This window comes from Rhinichthys klamathensis, unplaced genomic scaffold (genome assembly GCF_029890125.1).
Source record: "Rhinichthys klamathensis goyatoka isolate OS25496 unplaced genomic scaffold, OSU_Roscu_1.1 h1tg000687l_1, whole genome shotgun sequence".
NCBI classification, from domain to species: domain Eukaryota; kingdom Metazoa; phylum Chordata; class Actinopteri; order Cypriniformes; family Leuciscidae; genus Rhinichthys; species Rhinichthys klamathensis.
In genome coordinates this window covers 1,399,624-1,420,204 of record NW_026607115.1, presented here as the reverse complement: position 1 = coordinate 1,420,204, position 20,581 = coordinate 1,399,624, and the positions used below count along the sequence as shown (strand labels likewise).

At 40.0% G+C, this 20,581-nt stretch overlaps 1 protein-coding gene across 2 annotated transcripts in view; it reads right to left on the bottom strand.

Moving 5' to 3' along the window:
- frmpd3 (FERM and PDZ domain containing 3) overlaps positions 1-20,581 on the bottom strand; it is a 202,317-nt gene that overhangs the window by 84,348 nt on the left and 97,388 nt on the right. For both annotated transcript variants that reach the window (XM_056241966.1, XM_056241970.1), the window contains exon 2: positions 9,154-9,240. The gene's annotated coding sequence lies outside the window, so the exon portion shown is untranslated. The remainder of the gene's footprint in view (positions 1-9,153; positions 9,241-20,581) is intronic.

Below are 20,581 nucleotides of genomic sequence, written 5' to 3'. Positions count from 1 at the left end.
CGTGGTGCAGGACGAGAAAATTATAACTGTGTCGGGCTGAAACTAGCAAAAGACACTTGCGTCACGCTTGGTGCTGCATTGCGCTGGGTGTATGATAGGGCCCATAGAATGACAGTAATTATATAGGCACAATATACCATTATAATCAACAACCCCAATCTCTAAATTCTTAAATAAATATACATTTTTAAGAAAAGAAACATTGCTCTCATGCAGCATACAATACTTTTGTGTGAGGTACAGGGTAAGTTGTTAATCGCTGTAAATCTTATTCTAATCCAATCCATGAAGGTGCACAAATCTTTTTCAATTACATACTCGCAATTGGTGGCGAAGCAGTATTGATTTAAAACCCGTCGAAGTACGGCCGCAAATCTTTTATTTGAAACATCAAACATTTGATGGCAACAGTCACTTCTGAATATGCTGAAGATTGTTGAAAACTAGCTTGAATTTCCTCACAATTAAGCAATGATTTGGCACCAGAAGTCATGTTATGTTATGTTATTTTTGTTTTTATGTACTTTTAAAATATTTTATAATATGTTAATAATATTATAATTAACTGAGTGAATAGCCAACAGTCACTACGCAAGCGGTTTTTCCAGAGGCCCTTATATAACATGATCTCTGGTTTCATCTCTCTGTATTTTGGTACAATAAATGACTCTTTTCATGACTGCCGCCACATGACAAAGCATCCAGTTTCATAAAATTGTTTGGTGCGACATTATTCCAAATTTAGATCCTCAAGATGCATACCTCAATGCATTTCCCTCTATCTCAATAATAATTTGACCCTTCGCTTCTATTGTCTGCTTGTGAATGTCATTATATGAATAACATCTACGCCAGCCTGTCAGTGTGAGGCCATAGGAACAGACTCTAGGAAGAAAACCATGTTTTTGTATCTCAATGAGATGTCAGCCAGACAATGAGACAGGTCAGAATCACAGCAGACAGTCTGCCCTCCCTGGGCAAGAGATCGACAGAGAGAGAGAGAGAGAGAGAGAGAGAGAGAGGGCTGAAATCACGTCTTACCACACCGCTTTGCTGCCTCTTTATGAGTTTAAGACTGTGTTCTTTAAACCATTCACTCACACTTATGTTGTTGTACATCATGCTCATAATAAGCCTTCTAACTCTCCATCTCTAGATTGGATTGGATGATTGAAACATAAATAGCCACAACATAAATAATGAATTCATTATCATGTATGGGTGAAACACAGTAATTAGTCTAGTTAGGCAAATCATCCACTGTGACAGATACATCTCATTAGCTTCTCGGGCGTTAGCGTACTCTCTCAGCCGATGACACCTCAGACAATGTTTCTGAAGACAGACATTTGAAGAAATCCAAATGAGCTCTTGCCAGCCTGTGATTGCCTGTCAAGGGTGACTTAAAGGGATAGTTCACCTAAAAATTTAAATTCTGTGATTAATTTCTCACCCTCATGTCACTCCAAACCCGCAAGCCCTTCGTTCATCTTGCGAACACAAAATAAGATATTTTTAATTAAATCTGAGAGATCCGCAAACTCTCCGCTTCTCAAATACACAGAACCTTAAAGTCCCCCTGTGGTGAAAATCAAGCTTTTAATGTTGTTTATATGTCTATGTGGTGTTTTTAATATGCTTTAAGACAAACCATGTGCAAATTCATTAGTCGACAGCATTGCTGAGAATTTTCCCCTTAAAACTGCAGTGAACCAAAGACAGTCTCAAAAACACGGTTTGAAATCGCTGGTGTTTCTGAAGTCACAAACGACCTTGTAACCAATCAACGTGTGATCATCAACCAGTGGATCTCTGAGCTGAGTGAGTGAGTGGAGGCGGGGCTCATTTGCATATTCATAGCAACGCGCACACTACTGTAAATGAGGCAAGGGTGTAGAGTTATATTCAAGCTATTTTAAGGCATGAATAATTTTTTTTCAAGGAAAAAACATTCTGGGAAAATAGCTTGTTTTTAGCGATAATCCAAAAGCCTATGGGAAAATCCTATTGGGTTTTTATCAAGGGAACCAGCTGACATTATCAACTGCTGATTGGCCTCATATAGTGACGTCATACTTGCACCACTCTATGTAGAGTTTATTGAGTAAAGGAAATACTGTACATATTCAAACAAACCAGCTCTTTATTTAACCTTACATTGCAAAAAGCAGAGACAGTCCAAATGTAGGCTGCACTTCTTTCAAGCATGAGTTAGGTTTATTCCCAAGTTCTTTTTGATGTTTCATTGGTTAAATCAATGTATAGTAGGCTTATATTCCAAGTCGACTAGCAGTAGCACTATCGTTTAATCGACTAGTCGGCAAGTCTCGCACAACCTTAATCATTATAGTTATCGTTATCGTTATCTTTACAGTTATCGTTCTTGGTGTGAACAGTCTGAAACTGGCTCAAATTTTTCGCATGCAAAAAAAAACAAAAGCAGATCTAGAATTTTTTTTTATATGTGTACGACAGAATATTTCACCATAATCACTCCCTACAAGTTCTTGTATCTTGTCAAAATACATTGGATGTCGGTTTTTTAAAATAAATGAATGCAAAATTGTCCAGAGGTTAACAACATTCATTTACCTCAAGTCTAATGTCTGCATATTGTTTTAAACAATAGAAATCTTGATACAGTAGCTCTTCATACGACTGAATGAACCAGCAGTATGTTCTATGGATCAGCAAGCAAAACCTCAAATATCAACTCAAGCACTCGCACTCTCTCTCTTGGATGAAATGCCTTTGGGGAATAAACCACTAGATCATTTAAACTCTCTCTCTCTCTCTGGGCAACAATAGACGTGGATGGAGTTTGTGAAGTGATGCTTCAACGTCTCTAAATGTACAGTAGTGTCTATGTAGTAAACTCTCAATGGACCATCACTAGGTTACATGGCAGACACAAGCTGTCTCATTTCAGAGGCTGTGTCTTCCGGAGGTCGAAGCTTTCGAAATGAGACACGTAGACAGTCTCTGTCTGTATGGCTTACTGTGATTTCACCAAGTTGGATGTTTCAGGTTTATACAGTGCTTTTCATTATCATTTCAAAGCAGCTTTACATATAAATTACTATATTATCAGATGTATCATTTATAATAGAAAAATTACCCATCTCAAGGTACATTATATTTTATGTGTTATCGCCCACCTTTCTGCTAGAAAATTTTTCCGTCCCAATTGTGGCAAGGAATGAAATCCATGGGGGAACAGTTTTAGTACATGTCAACATTAGTTAGCAATATTAGTGGACTGTAAGAATTAAGAGTCTTTGAGGTACGTGAGGTTAAATGTGGAAGATTAAAGGGGTGTGCATACAATTTATCACTGTTCCAGGAGAGACAAAAAGATTGTTGATCCAGGAACCCGTCCTACTTGGCAAAATCACGGTCTTTGCCTCGTACTACAAGTTGCTCCCCAGCGTCTCCTGCAAAATCTAGTATTGTCTACTTTTCTGACAGTATTTATATGTAGGCACTGTTTTTTGAGTATTGAATGGTGACAGAGCAAAAACAGTTTGTCATGATGGCATTTCAGAAAAGTGTTAAATAACCCAAAAAAATGTCCACCAGTGGTCTCATGAATTTGGCTTTTTAAGGTAAAATCACGTCAAAAACTATTTTTTTTAAGGCTCCAGGTAATAACCATGGACATTATAGAGTAAAACAATACCCTTAATAAAATAAATTCTTCAGCCACATTATTGAACAGTGTCTGTGTGAGAAAACACGGTACCCAGCATTTGTTTTTGTGCTAAGAACTACAGTCTCCGAGTGTTATGCCATTCATCTAAAATCTCTTTGAAAAGGTAAAGTTCTTCAGGGCATGAAAATTACATGGTGGAGGAGTTGTTTGTACCAAACAGCTTTCTCCTTAAGTCGATGATAAACAATTTGGTTGGAATTTAAAAGGGCATCTTAGAGACTTCACACTTGTGTGCCCTCCAGAAGCTTGCATTCTGCAAGTGAAATAGATAACGTTATTGTACCATAAGCGTAAGCCTTTACTCTGTCAGTTCTTAATTTTTAGCAAAATGAAAACCCAACAGTGAAGTAATGCCCCATGACATCATCGACATTCAATGTGGTGGTTTGACCTGAGCTATAAATAACACGAGATCTTGAGTATCACTCAGTAAAGTTCAGATTAGACAGTCTTGCTTCTGCATAGCAAAGCATGCTAAATTCATGAGCTCTAATGTACTGCGTTCAATCACATACGTGACTCATTTCTGATGCACTCAGAGAATGAGAGCAGAGAGGAGGACGTGGAGTGGAACAGCTCAGATCTGTGGACTTTTTAGTAGACTTAATGATTTAGCTGAAGAATTAATATAAAGCACAAGGAAATCTAGAGGCAGCAGAGCAGGATGTTGGCAAAATTAAAGTCTATTGTCAATAATTGTGCAAATCTGCTTCACAAAGCTCTAGTTTTACACATCCGGAAACATTCCCCTCATCTTTTTGTTTTAAAATGTGCTCATGAGGAATTTCTCTGCCTTATCAGACAGTACAATGCCTCCTCCTCTTGTTGAAGTTACGCCTGATTCTTGGGCCTGATGGACAGTTAATACAATAACATGGCCCTATAAAAGATGACAGAAATTACACTTCTGAAATTGCTGAATTTCAGGAACCATTCAGAAAGTAGATTTCATGTCTAATACAGGTTCTCTCAATCGATTGGACACATTTCTCCAAACTGAGATTACTGCTCTCAAAACAATTAACTCAGTGATCTGGGGCCGTATTCACAAAGAATTTTAAGGCTAAAAGTAGCTCCTAACTGGCGAATTTAGGAGCAACTCCTAAAAATAATGGGCGTGTCACTCCTAACTTTAGGACTACTAATTTTTTTCACTAAGAGTAATTCACGAAGCATTTTAGCCCTAAAAGTAGCACCTAAGTCTGGGACAGCTTAAAAGAAGTCGAGAGGACTCCTAACTCACTAAGACCTATTCACAAAGGATCGTAGCGCACACCACCGCCTCTCGCAGTCGTCCGGGGTCCGCGACACAAGCAGGAATGCGGCATTGATCTGCAAACAAATACTCTCCCATTCTCACGCTTAGTTTTGCTTGATATCCCAATACCGAATTTCAATTTTATTATGTTTTTTTTTTTCAGCAGCAGTAACTGATCCTGCGTCCAGTTGGGCTTTCTTTTACGTTTTGGCGACTTCATAATCCACTGTCATTCAACTATTACATTACATCAATAAGAGCAACATTTCCTTGCTTTAAGTAGTCTATTTAGGCTAATAGGATGTCAATTAACCAAGCAAGTGTTAATGCAAGTGTTGTTTTTCATTATTAGGCAAGTGGCGGTTTTCATTGGGGTATTAGGCTACCTTGATTTAATTTATTTTAATTCACGACTTTTCTCTCTCTCTGCCTTTTTAGAATTACACTTCACTGGGGCCTGCACAAACATGTCATTATATATGCATTTCGATGACATTACTATTATTATTTTGTGTAGGACACAGACATATTTAGATGTCGTAATTCCATGATTTGTTGCGTCTGTGTTATGCTCCGCATGATGGCCCTGTCATCTAACAACCAATCACCGTGATCATTGCGAGGAAGCTCGTGCATGAGAAGTGACGTCATCCATAGCAACGAAGACTCACTCTTAGTTTAGGAGTTGTCATTTTTCCTTACTAAGAGTAGGTCTGAAAGGCGCTGTGAATAACTTTTAAGAGAAAACTCCTAGCTAAAATATTTTAGTGCGATTTAGGAGTACTCCTAGTGGTAAGATACAATTCTTTGTGAATACGGCCCCAGAACACTTTGTAATTGTCCTAAACAGATTTTCATTTATTTAATTGAAATGACACATTTTATCAAAATATTTTCCAATGAGATTCTCCAATGTGTTCACAACAGTTCACACAGCCAAACAAAATTGCAATATATCTAAAAAAAATAAAAATAAATTGTAGCTCCTTTTATTGACTTTACAAAAACAAAAAACAAAACTCTGTAATGTCAGGAAATTGCATTTCACAATTGCATTAACTATAAAAAATTGAGGAGTGGAAGGTGGTTGAGAGTTGAGAAATGAGAGGGAGAGGAAGAGTGGAACAGGTAGAAAGAGATTAGGGGAGAGGAGGAGAGAGTTTAAGAAAATGAAATGGGTAGGAAGAGTAGAAATGGGAAAAGGAGAGGGAGAATAGATGGGTAAAGTGGAGGGCATTGGTGTAGTGGAAAGAATAAGAGGATAAATTGTTAGAACACTTGAACAAAAAGAAAGGGGACCGCAGGATGTAAGAGGAGTGAAGAGATGAAGGTACAGACTTTTAAATGAAATGGCAGTCACTTTTTGAGAGAAACTAGGAAACAGAAACAAAGTGGTACTATGGCATTCCAATTCAATTTTTTTGAGTATTGTACTATACTGTGTTTGCTGAGAGTGTACATTTGTAGTTTTGAGACAGCCTTAAGGTCCTATAGCGAAATTTTGAAAAAAAGTCAGAAATTTACATATGCTTCTTTTCGTATTTGTTATCCTAAAAAATTGTCACGCACAGAAACCTTACACACTGAGTCCGATGAGTATTAATTAATCTGTTGCAAAAAAAATCGTAAAACAATACAAATTCTTCAAGTCAGTGAGGATGTTTGTTGTCCTCTCTCTTAAACATACAGACGGTTGGTCTGGGAACGCCCCGTCACGTCATGTGAATTTAGCCCGTTGGGGAAAACATTGCCTTGAAGCTCATTGAAATACACTCGACAATCATGCCGAAGAGTTGTTGTGTCGTTTTCTGTACTGCCAATATAATTTTTTTTTTTATAAATTGAAGTTCTACATCCTTCCTAATAAACGCACAGAACCGTGTGAGCCTCCAGGAACTTGTAATTTTTTATATTACTGTGTGAGTAGATGAGTGTGTGATATAGTAGTGGGTGTTAAACTCGTATTAGGCAGTGGGCCAGATTTGTCTACTTCCCTTAAAAAGAACTATAGTAATCCTATAAGATTTGCATTATAATACTTCTGTGATGTTCTGTAATACCTCTATAGTACTTCTATAGTTTGTCCCAAAATACTATAGTATTCCTATAGGATTACTATAATGTTTTATCCTAAAATACTACAAGATTCCAATGGTTGTTTTTCATAAGGGATGTCTCATTCACATTAGCGTTATCAGCTGAAGATTGGCTTGATAGGCCAATCCAGCCCGTTCTCATCCTTTGGCGTCATACATGTGACGCTTTGTACATTTCGTTGAAATCTTACGCACATGGCATCCTTTAGCATCAATATGAGACGCAGAACCCAAGGCGTCATACAGGTGACGCTCGTCTAAATCCAACGCACATGACATCGTTTAGCGTGAATATGAGACGCAGATCCCAAGGCGTCGTAACCGCACTCTACCCCAGACCTAAACCTACCCATAACAGTGCGTGTTATATTGACGCTAAAGGATGCCATGTGCGTAAGATTTCGACGAAATTTCATATGGCGTCACCTATATGACGCCAAAGGATGAGAATGCGTTGGCCAATCGCTATAATGATGCCAGCCGTGAACCTGTCAGCACAGTCCCTCGGCAACTTCTTACTGATCACCGTTTTACAAAAGCATTAATAGTTTGGAGTGAAGCATACGTACAATTGGTAAGTGACAAGGTTTTATGGAGTTATAGTATGCAACATATAGGCTAATGTTACCGGTAGCTACCGCAATGTCTTACCTGGAGATAACAGAATATATCTGGAAACGACACCTCCGGCCATTTGGTTGGGTCATTGACCCAGTTTTTAAATTAAATTAAATTATTTTTTTTAAATTAAATTAATTAAATAAGGGCAATCATACCCTATTGCGGTTAATTTTGCAATGTATCGTTGCCGGTCGGCAGGCGTCAATGCCTCGCAATAAGACATTTTTGTCGTTCAAATACACACGATGTTCGCTGTGTTTTCCCCCACGCCGACTCCGCCCTCACCACACCCCCAACTATGACTAGTTGCCAACTGTATGTATTAAAAAGAGGGGAAAAAAGAGGAAATATTGGGTCCATCCAATCCTGAGATTGCATAGACAGGAATGAGAGTTCCTCCTCCTTATCAAGGAGCTGCGGGATTATCCCGAACGATTCAAGGTTTACTTCAGGATGTCAGTGGCTCAGTTTGATGCTTTGCTAGCAATACTGGAGCCACATATTAAAAAGAAGAGCAATTTCCGTGAACCAATTCATCCTGAACAGGATGTGCAACCACAGAAACCGAAAATTCTCGGGACAGCAGCATGTGTCCAAATTTAAATCATAACCGTTCTATTTCATCAGAAACGTACGGTGGCCGAGAGAGGTCAACGCGCTGCAACTGAAGCAAACACATGCAAATAGAAAAAAACGCGTGCAAATAGAAAAAATCACATGCAAATAGAAAAAACATCTTCATCAGTTTCACAACACACGTGTGCTCCAAATACAGAAACGCGCTGCAAATAACACAGACCACAACGGAAATGTTTCCAGGGGAACCAAATAAGTGACGAACCCGGCTGGGACGTGCTTATTGCTCGTGAGCTTCCCTATGCCATTCTCCCTTCGAAGGGCAGACGGCAGAAAGTGGGACTGTGGAGTGAGCAGGGCTCTAGTGTGCCATTATAGCCGTGTGGAACGCACTTGATGAAGGAGCAACGAAAGACAACGTAATTCCTCATTATTTTCACCTGGGATGTTCCCATGACAACGCAGCACGAAGAGCTGTTCTTACCACAGAAATATAATGCTGTTAACATAACGGTTGCAAATACATTTTTATTTTCACTTTACAAAAAAGCTTTTAAAATATGCGTGTATGTGTGTCTCAACTTTAAAACTTTGGACCCTACATTACCTAACATTTCTTATGAAACTTTTCTTTATGAAAGTTTAAACATAACATGAAACAATTTGTACAGTGTAACTGATAAAAGATTAATATCTTTCCTTCATGTTCTTCTTCTCTATCTTTTTTATTTATTTTAGTTTTCAGCTCATTGTTCCTTTCTCATTTGTTGTCTGATGACATTGAACATATTGTTAACAAATTTTTTAACACAATATCACCAGTTTATCTTTAAACCCAAAGTTTATATGAGAAGCCTTTTTGAATATGATGTGAAATGTCGATGACTTACGATGTTTCTGGACAAGGTGCTGTGGATAGATGGTTTGTTTTTCAGGCTCCGAGATCCTCAATACCTCTGCATAGGTAGAGAGAGCCACTGCACAAATAAGAGAAAAGAAACGAGTCTTTAAAATAACTGCCTAGGTCATGTATGTAATAGTAGTAGCATATATCGTTTCTATAATGTTTTAAGAGATGTTAATGTGAATCTGATGGATGTAAATATCGACTCAACTTAGCAAGTCACATCAATCAGACCACAGAAACAAATGTTTTTTTCCAATTATATAAACTTGCTGAAGAACCCCCATGAGCCACTTATTGACATTAATGGAAAGTGACCTTTGATGAACATTTGGTTATGTAAGCAGTAATAATGTCTGAGAAGCAGTGCTGTATTGTGAATACAGTCACAGCTCAAAGATGTTGTCGAGAAAGGCGTGAAGTAGGAATATATATTATTTCATCACACACATGCATCTGCTTATCTCTCAGCATGAGAAAACTTTCCGGCTTTTAGTTTAAACCAGAGCGATTTGAGGCACAGTAAGAGTATCCCTTAGAAGCATCCTTAAACAGTATAACTCAATAAACACGATACCTGAAACACAATCTTTTAAATAATATGCAATTCGGCAACAATGGGCTTCCATACACATGTGCACACACACACACTACACACAAAAGGAAAAATTATATCATACAAATTAGTTGAAAACATCCCCCAGTCACTTTGCAGTTGTTAACTCTTTCTCCACCATTGTCAGAAATTTCTGTCATTTATGAAACAACGCTTCCTTGCTATTGATGAAATGTTCTGCTTGACTCATTCAATGCAGTTTGTGAAGTTCAACGGAGACTCGCTTTCTGCAAAATGGAGATACTCGCGGGATTTTCTAACATTTACAGATTACAATATAACCGTAAAAAGATATGTGCTGAAACGCATTAATCTGCACAACACACATGAGCGCTGGTGTGTGTATGCACGTCAAGCTTGACAGAACTCGTTAGAAAGGGAGAGCAATAATTCTGACTAAAATATACTTTTTGCTGTTACATGTAGGTTTAAAATGCTATGTGTAACACAAGTAATTGCATTTTTATGAGAGCAGTAAATGTAAAGAGACTACTTGGGGTATAAATTTAGCCTACTATAAAATAGGCCTACTATGTTCAAATGAGTGAATGCACCTCTTATCGGTTTAAAGTCCCCATGAAGTTTTCGACTTTTAGTATTAATATGTTAGCCTTGAGTTTATCTAGTATGTATGTATACGCTAAGCTATGTTCCAAAACAATGACACAATTCACATTTAGAAGATATATGCATTCAAAATGTACAGTCTCTCACTTCCACCAATATGGATCAATGATTTTGAAAACATCACTCTGCATTTCAGCTTCTAATCAGATTTTCTGTCCAATCAAATGAAATTGGTCACTTGTTCACACATTTACTATTTCATATATAGTGAATGGCACATAGTGCACTAGGAGATATGGAACGATTCGGTCAGTGTAAATATGCTTTCCATTGGGGCGAATGAAGTCTGGTTTCACATCATTGTCATGCTTTCCTTCGCATCGCGCACAGTGCTTCAGTCCAGTGACACGATAGCACACACACAGTGCTTCAGTCCAGTGACACGATAACAGTGTGTCATATGTGCGAGTCGCAGACATCAAAACATTTCCGACCCATGTGAATTCTACCCAGAATGTTGTATTTTAAAGTGATATGGAGGAGATTAGGAGAAGAAGACTCAGCATTAGAAACAGCTCTGACGTGTGAAAGAGATAACACACCAGTGCCATGCAGCAACATACAGTAGATTACACACTTTTCAAACTGCACATCCTCAACATGATGATGATCACTATTTTGCTGTAGGAACAGTTTCATATTTAATCTAAAAGGGGAATCTGTTAGACTTAAAGGGATAGTTCACCCTAAAATGAAAAATGAAATCATTTACTCACAATGGTGTTGTTCTAATGCCGAATGCCCTTCTTTCTTTTTAGTTTTGGCTCTTTGTGTCTCGTCATCGTCTGCCTTAATCATTCGTTTGTTGTCACAGACATATGTAACCTTGTCAATTTTTGCCCCAATAAGTCCTGAAATGACCTTTAATGCAAACGAGTAAAGTGCAATATCTAGTTCGCCACTAGGTGGCAGTGCACAATGAAACGTTCTTCTTCTGCTGTTTTCTGGCATCCGCGTTGTCTTTAAAAAAGCCGGGGAAAACGGGAGCCAGAGCAGAAGTAAATATTAAGATTGAGATTGTGTTATCATCGTCTTAAAATTTATGAAATTGATTTAGAAAACGAAATATATCCTCGAGGTTGAACTACATTGAAAATTAGACGACACCTGTTATCTCGGTGAGTGAAAACTATAATTTTGTGTTGATTAGCTTGAAGCTAGGATAAAAAAAAAAAACAGTCTGGCTATCTACAATAGCAGTGGATGTTACTTAACAGGTACATTTTTGTTGTATATTCTAATTTTGGTACAATGAAGAATGCATTTTGAAAGGAAATAATTTTGTTTTGTGTCAAGTATGCCAATTTTGAGTTACTATGCTATACTGTACTTTTGTTTGTCCAATTCCATTTTATTGATTTTTATTTTAAGCTGTATTATTGAACATATGGACTTTTAAATGATGAAAGATGGAAAAAGGACATTTAGTTGAACATTAGTTAATTTTCTGCACATTTCTGTGTAGACTGGTTTTTGTTTAGGCTTCTTCTTGTCCCGGATCTCTGGTGTTCTTTCCACCGAAGCTGGATTCCTCTCTGTTCGTCCTAGTGCTTGGTTCCCTGGTCCACTGCCTCAACTAACAGCACTGCAACGGTTCCATTGGGTGGTTGATATGGACGCTAAGTATTGAAGGGGTGGTTGGACAGTTAAAATATTTGAGTGCACTCAAGGGTAACTCATTTTTCTTTGGAAGATTTTCCCTTTTGTTTTTGTTTAATGAGATCTCAGAAGTTGTGACTAATCTGTTAACATCAATGGTACTAATGCTGTGTGAACTGAACTAAATGTTGAATTTTTGAATAAAAAAATAATAGAAATAATTTAAATAAGAACTACATCCAAAATTTAATCTATTGTCCTATCTGTTCCACCTTTGGAGTGGAATCTATGGGTCTTTTGACCATTTGATTAGTACATAACCGACCTCCTCATCGAATCTAGATTTAGATAACTCTTACAATAGGTTCTTAGCCTGCCTATAAGCAGAACTACCACCGGGGGGTTACACATACATTTTGTTCAGCTGTGCACTCATCAATCACCATCATTATCATATATGTTCAGTTCTGTTTCAGTTTAGGGTCCAGTGTCGTCTATCTTGGATGCATTGAATGCTGCTCTGTTTGTGTTGGTTTTATTAAATATTACCTATTTGCCTTCACCTTCATCTTCGTGTGTCTATACAACCACCCCCGTGACAATGATAGGGTTTAGTGAAAAACAAACCCAAATTTAATGTATTATTTACCGAAATTCTTGACCTTGGCCAATGGTCTTCTCTGCACGGCTGCAAGACGTGAGCGTTCGTGAGTGAAATTATGTGAATCGGCAGAAGATAGAGTCGCGATTCATTCGATTCCTCCCACCCCTAGTGCATCAGTAACATGCTTGTTGCTTAAAGATTATCTGGGTGTAATTGGAAACATGCTGTTTCTACAGGAATAAAACCAACAACTGAGGATAACGAGGACATGTAATGACATGGACCACTTCACCGGTTAAATTTGTGGATTTCTGTTGATTTAAACATTGCTGGTAACATTTGGGATATGCAAGTACACAATTCACAAAATTTATAACATTGTTCTAGTGATTTTAGGATATGTTAATTCTTACATATTGAGCCTTTAAATCTAAAAGAGCCAAAGCTATCTATGTATCAGCATCATGCTTGTGGCATTAAGCCATCCAGTTGTTATTGGCGACAAGTCTGTGTTATTAGTCTACATTATTGTGACATATTTCCAAGTGAAGAGGATGTTGGGAAATCTCCATCTCTTATCTCTATCTCACAGCAGTCTGTCCGCTGTGGGGGAGCTGTTAAAGATATTTTGCCCAAGTAGTCAACTGACACATCAGAGAAGGAAAGCCATTCCAGAAGGGAAGGAATCTTCATATTTTGATTAAGATTATTAAAAGACAACTTCCACTGATGAAAGGTTTACCACAAGACAAGCTATTTGCGCAACAAACAAACAAACAAACAAACAGGGTCAAACTGGATTTCATGCTGACCTCAATGTTCTCAGCAATATGCTTGTTGCCTTAGACTTCTGATGGTTATTGGTAACATGTTGTTTCTTAACAGCTCAGACACACCAAGCCTACATACCAACTTGCCAACATGCCAATCAATGGGATCATGAGGGCGTGTTTCATATTGCTTGACAAGCTGGAGTATATTGTACTTTCAGCTTTTGGAGAATGATGACCACTTTGTTTTTGAAGTCATTCGCAAAGACTGTGGATGGCAGAGTAGGTGGAGGAGGCATGAGAAAGTTGAAAAGGCTCATGTGGACTAATGATCATAGTGTTGATTCTAGAATGGAAGAATGACAACCTTTTTTGTTTTGATATCTGAATAAGGTTTTCTGTCCTGTTACTATGAGTCTCTGGGATCCATGGGCTTATCTTTGGATCGGTTTTGAGACTACAGAACAGAGGGCAAAAAAAAAACAACCTTTTTTGATAATTTGTATTTCAGAGAACATACAGCAGCTTGACAGGAAAATAGTTGATAGGAAGTGTGATGAGAACTGAAGAGGAGAGGGAAGGATGTGAAGCTGTCTGAAGTTTTCTTAAATGTAACTATGGATGGGCTGAAGCAGCTGAGAAGAGTGCTAAAGTGATGTTGACTGACAGCCTCTCCCAATTTCTTGGCCATTTGAGAGTGCATGCACACAACAGGAATACACTGGAAAATAACTTGGTGTTAAACAAATTTAACACAGAAATTGTTAGTAAATTTCACAAATAATCACAAAGAAGCAGTAAGTAACACTGAATTAAACGTGATTTTTTTTTGAAGATTGACTTCATTTCGATGGTCCACTTTAGACATTCTACTAACTATAAGTAACTTTGCAACTACATGCAAACTAACTCTCTTATTAGAGTGTCAGTAGGCAGTTAGGTTAGGGTTTAGGTTTGTAGAATAAGTTGACATGTTGGCAAAGTTACTTTTCGCAGGAGAATGTCTGTTGGTGGAGCATCAAAATGAAGAGTTAGCAGATATTAAACAGACAGTCTATACTAATGATTTAGAGTGATTTGAGAGTGTTTGTTTGAAAAGAGATGTGCACAGCATATAAAGCAAAGCATTAGTGATGAAGGAGGTGTGATAGAAACAGAAGCCACACAAACAATGAGATACAGTACTGTGCAAAAGTCTTAGGCACGCTATTATTTTCACCCAAAAAAGTTCTAAGCCAGTTATTTATAACTTTTGCTGTAGTGTATCAGTAGGAAATATCAGTTTACATTTCCAAACATTAATTTAGCCATTAATTGTTATAATCCAGTGAGATTTTTGTATGCAGAAGGAGTCTGACAACAGCCTTGATGATCTGATCTCACCATCATCGAGTCTGTCTGTGATTTACATGAAGAAACAGAAAAAACTGAGACAGACTAAATCCAGAAGAACTGTGGCATCATCTCTGAAACTCTTGAAGAAACCCACCATTTGTTGGTGAAAATTCTAACGTGCCTAAGACTTTTGCACAGTACTGTACATATTGGTGAAATAATCATAATGAAGAAATATATACCATTGTACATATTTACATAGACATACTTAATTGTGCCAATTAACACTGTGCAGTGTAACTTACAGACATGACAAACTATAAAATCTAAACTCTCTAAACAATGACAAGCTTCAGACGCAATCACACTGAGGCGTTCCCAATTGCTTCATCAAATCAGACGCAGCGTCTTGGTTACAGTTCTGCCCTACGCCGTAGAACGCCGTAACATCATGTTTGGTCAAAAATGAGTTAATGTCATTTTGGGGGTATTTGATGTTACTGTACTCTGGCTTTGTCATACTGTCAACGTTTGCCGCTCTTTAATTGTCACCAAACTGCGTAACATACACACGACACATCTTTGAAATAAAGGGAAGACTGCCAAGTGTTTGTTTGTATTATTACTCTGTAATAGCGTAATGGCCCATTACTCTCGTGGAAAAATGTTGGTGGAGATGGCCTTGAAACGTAGACATGAAGAGCAAGGCAGTGTTGGGGGTAACGAGTTACAAAGTAACGGATTACAGTAACGATATTACTTTTTTGGGTAACGAAGTAAAGTAACGCATTACACTAAAAATATCGGTAACTACACTACTTTACTATACTATAGGAACGCGCTTTCCTGCGTTACCCAAGCCGTGTTTGCTTGTGTGTAAAGTTCTGTCTAGTGGTGCGTGCGCACCGTTGCCATAGAGATCGATTTGAGTGACATAGCTGCCGGTGCGAAGGAGAGAGGGAAATGGAGACGGAGACGGAGACAGGGGGTCTCTGCAGCGCGAGTCTCCGCTGACTGCACGCGCACCTCCCCAAACGGACGAGGCGTTTATACTCGACGCGCTCGCCATTGTACTATTCTGTGAAACGACGGGGCGACTCGAGTAATTGTCCTCTTAACCATCAGGAATCAACGGTGAGAAGAAGAAAGGTCCACACGTGACGATGTTTATTTTAGTAGGCTACATCACCACCAATAACACTACAAAAAGAATCGTGTACGTAAAATCCAGTAAACCCTGAGATTATTACTTGTGACATTAGAACAAAATGTGGATATAAAAACATGTATGTAGACTATAGAACTAAATCAACGATCTCTTAAATGGTTTCTAATTTCACTAAACATTTCATTAAGTTTCGTGGACATTTGATAAAACATGGATCTTTCTATTAAAAATGCTTATTATGCTATTGTAGGCTCATTTTGTAAACATAAGCAACTGATTTAGACACGCAAACTGTGTGCCGATGCGGTCACGGTGAGACGTAGGCTACATGCTCGGGCAGATTCGGCTTCTTGAAGTCGTTCATCCTCGGATTCGGCGCCGCGCACGCTGTTACAAAAACTCTTCTCAAGTCTTGGAGCACAGCAGGTAACACAAAACAAAATGAACAGGCTTGTTGCAGGGTTCATTGTAGAGGAATGCTTCCCCTGCCGACTATTGAATCGCCAAGAAAAATGCATTTTAAATTAAGATCAAAAATGTAAAAGTGACCTTTATTTTATTATTTTTCATTGACCACTTCATTTTTTATTTTTATTGCCATGAGTCGAATAAAAAGCTTGTTTTGTTCTCAGGAGAAGAGTTTATTCTCATGTTTCCCAAAGCCTGTGTTTTAAAACTTGTGTGTTGACCCCATTTTAAAATGACCGCACCATAGCCTCCTTTATCCTGTTGTTTGTGGATTTTACAGTGAGATATATTTCCTTGTGCAGACAGGGATATTGTTCTTTCATATGGTTTTACATGCCATTTTGTATATATTTATACAATAAACACTATGTAGACAGGCAAAGTGATGATAGGGCTATGATATTTGTCCATAAATTAAGAAACGGGAAAGTAAAGTAATAAGTAGTGAAGTTACTTTTCAAACGCAGTAACTAGTAAAGTAATCTCATTACAATTTACAGAAGTAACTAGTAACTAGTAACTAATTACCTTTTTTGAGTAACTACCCCAACACTGCAGTTGTGTTGGGAAAAAGCATCAACTAAGAAATTTAAATATAAATGAACGTAACTTCCAGCCCGTTCTCATCCTTTGGCGTCATACATGTGACGCTTTGGACATTTCGTTGAAATCTTACGCACATGGCATCCTTTAGCATCAATATGCGACGCAGATCCCAAGGCGTCATAACCGTACCCTACCCCAGACCTAAACCTACCCATAACAGTGCGTGTTATATTGACGCTAAAGGATGTCACGTGTGTAAGATTTCGACGAAATGTCATATGGCGTCACCTATATGACGCCAAAGGATGAGAATGCGTTGTAACTTCTGCCATCCGTGCATTAGATGGCATATATTCCATGAGCCACAGGGGATCGTCACTACCACTTGAATTGGCTATTTGCAGACTGTGGGCCCCTCTGGCTCATGGCAATTGTTGTTATTAATAGAAGTACTAGCATACCAGTATTAATCATCTCCTTGTTTCATATCATTTCAGAACCTTGTAGAGACAAGCCTATTCAATGTGGTCCAGAAGCACCAAACACAACAAAAAAGATAATTCTGGACAATGGTATGCCTATTCATTGAAATTAATGTCATAATGTCTCACATTCATATTGTTGAGATTTCCATGTCTCTAATTATAATTTCTCTAATAATAATTTTAATTTCAGACTCTTTTAAGGATTACTGTGTTCGAGAAGATGATACGCAAACATGGGCAATCCCGGATAGCTGTCTGGACATCAGTTTCCCGCAATTTGGTTCAGAGAACTTGTTTAACAGCACGCCTGATACCTCTTTAAATGCGCTTCTGGATTTCTCCAGTAGTCCAGACATAGCCACTCTGCCTGTCTACAACACCACCAGGGCCCTCGTCCCAGCCACTCTGCCTGCCACTCTGCCTGCCTCCAACACCACCGGGGCCCTCGTCCCAGCCACTCTGCCTGCCACTCTGCCTGCCTCCAACACCACCGGAGCCCTCTCCCCAGCCACTCCGCCTGCCTGTCTGCCTGCCTCCAACACCATCGGAGCCCTCTCCCCAGCCACTCCGCCTGCCTGTCTGCCTGCCTCCAACACCACCGGAGCCCTCGTCCCAGCCACTCTGCCTGCCTCCAACACCAACGGGGCCCTCGTCCCAGCCATTCTGCCTGTCTGTCTGCCTGCCTCCAACACCAACGGAGCCCTGTCTACCTCGGCCCCTCCGATGAGGGAACCACGTGGCCAGAAATGCAGGAGAAAATGTGAGATTTAGTGAGGAATGGTGAAAGAAGATTTGGGCCATGTCCTGGAACATGGACTACACCGAAAAACGGGCATTTATGTTCTGTAACATAAGCCATCTACCAACGGCAAGATTGTTTGTCCCAAAAGGAACAAGTCGAGTTTTGTTTATAGGCTTAAAAATGAGGATCAGATTCGACAGCAGGTCTGCAAGAATTTCTTTTTGGCCACTTTGGGGTACCACCCAACAAACGACAGCCTAGTCCTGTCGGCGATAAGAAGGGATATGGGAAATGAGGGGATCCCAAAGGATCAAAGAGGGAGACACACACCGGGCAACAAACTGGACCTGCAGCCATTGTTGGATCACATTGAGTCTTTTCACCCTTCCGTCAGTCAATATCGGAGGGAACATGCTCCCCATCACCGCTACCTTCCTAGTGACATTAGCATCAAACTGATGTATGCAAACTGGCTGGAAAAAGGCAACAGGTGCTCCTACGAAACATATCGCAAAGCAGTACGGCAAAAAAACATCAGCTTCACAAAGGAGGAATGTGAGGAGTGCTTGCTGCATGAACAGCATGAACATGCTTGTAATGATGATGTCATGGACTGCTTGCAATGTGAGCGCTGGCGCAAACAAAAAAATTCTGCTTTGCAGAGCAGACTCGCATATCAGGCTGACGCAGAGAAGGACTGGCAGGGAGACACATCAGGGAGGAGTGTGGACCTCCAGAAGGTTATTATGTTGCCACGCATGCCTGGAGTTAAAACTGCCATCTTTACCCGGCGTATAGTGGCATATCATGAGACCTTTGCCTCAGTGGGTAAGAAATGGAATAAAAAACACACCATCTCTGTGGTCTGGCATGAGGGCATGGCGTGCAGAAGTGCTCAATAAATAGCATCAGCTTATGTGATGGCATTGGAGAAAGAGCGAGATGTCAGACACAGCATCTTCTGGGTGGACAATTGTGCATCCCAGAACAAGAACTGGTGTCTGTTGAGTACGTTAGTTTGCACCATCAATGCTGCCACCTCGGAATGGGAGGATATCACATTAAAATGAAAGCTTTAGCATAAGTTCTATCGGGAAGACTTAATTTTTACGTCACTTATTACCTTCTCATCTGTCCAATCGTGTTCTAATACTTGTAGTATAAAAGATCGGTACTTACATGTCTGAGTTCGCAGATGCTGACGCTTTCATTCACCTCCATCCTCCCCACCACCACCAAGATGGTTTCTTCCCCCTCCATCCTCCCCACCACCACCAAGATGGTTTCTTCCCCCTCCATCCTCCCTACCACCACCAAGATGGTTGCTTCCCCTCTATACTCCCCACCACCACCAGGATGGTCCCTTCCCATGCCTCACAGGGTGTTGGCTGCGCCCCTGCCTTCGTCTTCAGGCAGGAAATGCAGAGTACGTACCCTCAGATTATGAGCTGCAGACTATGGCAAAGAACTTTATATCATAATATTGCTTGCTGGGCTGTTAATAAATGTATAATTGTTACGTTATTTATTCTCCCAAGTCTTTCTGGTAGAAGTACTTCGAAAAGGGACAGACCTTCATGAGCGCGGACAGTTTTCACCATGGCGTAGAGCTGGAGATGAAGAGGAGGCCTGGTGGTGCTGTCTATAACTATGAGGACTTTTTTAATGAAGTGGCCACTTCCAACTCCGGAAAAGTGAAGGCTTTACATATGAAAAATGCCAATGTACTGAATTGGAGGGTGGCAAAGGTGGCAAAGGGTTATGAGGCTATCCCTCCAGTGGAGCAGTCTGTCGCGATGCAGCGGTGTCTGACGACCGCTACCTCGTGGAAGGGGGATCCTCGTCTCCCCTCTAAGGCCTGTAAGTTCTCGTCCGTCCTTATGGGAAAGGCTTAGAAAGCCTGTGGCCAAGCCGTTTCCTCTCTGCATGCCATAGCGCAGATTCAGGTCAACCAGGCCCAGACACTCATGAACCATCGAGGGTAGGCCACACCATGAGCTCATGGCAAGCGTCAGCGTAAGCGTTCCTGAGTGGTCCACTCAGAGATGGAGGAAGGAGCTCTTGGAGATGGTCACCGATCCACTCCCCCCAGTGGAGGGCCAGGTGGAGTTCTTTGTTTTTGTGTGGGGATCCCTGCGGAGAGCCCGTGTCTTCCCTTGGCAGAGTCCGCTCTACCTTCACTGACCGGTGAGTCTCCCCCTGTTATAGGCTGGACCCACCTCAGTGACATTCGATTTGTTGTACTGCCCGGTATCGCCCAGCCCATATGTGTATCCTCCACATGTGACCTTTCTACGGGCAGGATGTGGCTTCGGCAGCGTATTCTTTTCCAAAGAAAGGGAATGCTTTCCCAGTGGTCTTGTGGAACAGCAGTGACTTCCCTGGCCTAAGCCCTATCCCGTCTCCGCATCAATAATGCGGGGAAGATCAGAAGGCTTTTGTCTAGGTACTGGA